Source organism: Borostomias antarcticus (assembly GCF_949987555.1).
Source record: "Borostomias antarcticus genome assembly, chromosome: 15".
Lineage (NCBI taxonomy): Eukaryota > Metazoa > Chordata > Actinopteri > Stomiiformes > Stomiidae > Borostomias > Borostomias antarcticus.
The window spans coordinates 18,896,590-18,899,089 of NC_140248.1; the positions used below are offsets into that span (position 1 = coordinate 18,896,590).

General features: G+C 55.1%; 1 protein-coding gene across 3 annotated transcripts in view; it reads right to left on the bottom strand.

Annotated features, from left to right (window-relative positions):
- Nucleotides 1–2,500, bottom strand: part of LOC311318724 (RNA-binding protein Musashi homolog 2) — a 199,639-nt gene that overhangs the window by 29,259 nt on the left and 167,880 nt on the right. The window lies entirely within an intron of this gene.

Sequence of the window (2,500 nt, forward strand, 5' to 3'; positions counted from 1 at the left end):
AAACACACACACACACACACATACACACACAGCCCAGAGCTACCCTCACACATCCAAGAGCTCACGTTAGTTCCTCTGCTATGAAGCTATTACAGCCCCCCTTGCATAATCGCCCACGCTCGCTCACACACTCGCTCGCTCACACACTCGCGCGCTCACACACTCGCTCGTTAACATGGACCAGCCCATGGGAGGCCGTTAACTCCTGAGAATATGCATGATATGCTGATAGACTCGCATGTATGTACATGCGTGTACAGTCACACACACTCATACACACACACGCACACACACACGCATACATGCACACACACGCACACACACACACACACACACACTCACATCCACACACACAAACACACACGCACATGCACACACACACACACACACACACACGCAGGCATGCACACACGCACACACACACACGCACACACGCACACACACGCACACACACACGCTGGCTGAGCTGGGCGGGGGCCTGGTTGGTTGCTGCTGATAAACTAACAGGGGGGGCCGACGCAATCATTTACTGAAATGAAATAATTAGGACGCCATGAAACCCTCACTATCGCTTCGATCGGGCCCAGTTTTTCATGCCTCCTAATTGAGTTAGCAGCTCTGGGGTTGGGGTTGGAGCTGAGGCTGGGGCTGGGGTTGGGGTTGGGTTGGGGTTAGGGCTAGGGCTAGGGCTAGGGCTGGGGTTGGGGTTGGGGTTAGGGCTGGGGCTGGGGCTGGGGTTAGGGCTGGGGCTGGGGTAAGGGCTGGGGTTAGGGCTGGGGTTGGGGCTGGTGGGCTGGGGTTGGGGCTGGTGGGCTGGGGTTGGGGCTGGGGTTGGGGCTGGGGCTGGGGAAGGGGTTAGGGCTGGGGCTGGAGTTGGGGTTAGGGCTGGGGCTACTCGGGGTCCAGTAGGCAGCAGCAGCAGCATCTTCACAGCCTCACAGCTGTGCTCTGAGATGAGGCCCAGAGACCCTCAGTACCCCAGACAAGCTCCCTGGTGAGCAGAGCCTTAAACGCTTTCAACACCCGACGCCGAGGTGTAAAATACACTGGAGTCAAATACGGTTTGGCTCAATGTCTGCTCAGAGACAGAGACTTGCTGTTTTACAGGACAGGACAGTGAAAAGACAAATTTAGTCAGATCAGGGTAATCAGTCTGCTGCTAACGGCATCTTGAGGACTGGCGAGTGTGTTTGATTTTGATAAACGTCACCTCCTCACATCCAAACAGCAAAAGTGTTGGAGTGTTCAAACATTTCACCACATGCGTGTTTATCAGTGCGCAGTCCGGTCGCACGTGTGTGTGTGACTGTGTGTGTGTGTATCAGTGTCCAGCGGTAATCGCAGGGCTGTTTGGTTAATGAACACGGTTGTCTGAAGCCGACAGGACTCGTCCGTGGCCGGACCACTTAGGGCGGCTGCCCTGCTCAGCCATTGTCATTTCATTGTCATTTCATGTGGTGATGAGACACCTGCCTCTGCGCACGGGGCCCCACAAGCCCCGAATTATCGCCACATGAAAGCTTTGTTCAGGGAAGGAAAATTCAATCTCCCCCAATTTCTCCCCGGTGAGATCTGGCCTCGATCGTTTCTAAGCGGTGCGCGTCATGTGTGTGTGTGTGTGTGTGTGTGGGGGGGGGGGGTGGGGGGGCGGGGGCGGTTGGAGAGAGGGCGGGGTCAGAGGCAACGCTTCGGAGGAGAAAAACACATTGGCCCCTCAGCGGCCTGCTGAGAATGAGCTAATTCACACTTCTGCAGACACAGTGAGAGCGCGGGCGAGAGATGGTGTGAGGTGTGTGTTAGGGTGGTTGTGTACGGGCGCCGGCGTGAGGTGTGTGTGTGTGTGTGTGTGGACGGTGGTGCGAGGTGTGCTGGTGCAGGGACCCCCAGGTGGGAGGATGGATGGGTGAAGAGCTGCTGCCTGTGGAACAAGTGTCACAGATCTCAGAAGAGAGTATGTGCGCGTGTGTGTGTGTGTGTGTTTGTGTGTGTGTTAGTGTGTGTGTGTTTGTGTGTGTGTTAGTGTGTGTGTGTTTGTGTGTGTGTTAGTGTGTGTGTGTTTGTGTGCTTGCCTTTGTGTGTGTGCTTGTGTGCGTGCTTGTGCTTCCCTTTGTGTGTGTGTGTGTGTGTGTGTCTGCCTAAACTCTACGCAAGAACAAAAATCAGCTCTGATGTTATGCTAATGAGAGTCACGCACCCCTGCCTCCCCTCTCACGCTGTCCCCACTGTTGCTGAGCAGAAGAGTCTCTCTCTCTCTCTCTCTCTCTCTCTCTCCTCCCTAAGCACTGTCCCCCCCTCCCCCAAGACCGGAAGACCAGAAGAAGCCGCCGGCTTGGAAGTTAGCAGCGGGCAAAGTTCTTGTGAGAGATTAACTTCGCAGGATTAGGTGGGTTAATTAATAGAAGGTTGCGCCTCATTGTTTTGCGTTCGGCGCGGTAAGAAGGCGCCGAGAGAGTCGCTGCGGCATTAAATCAATTTCATGGCCCTTTTATTACCGAGGAGA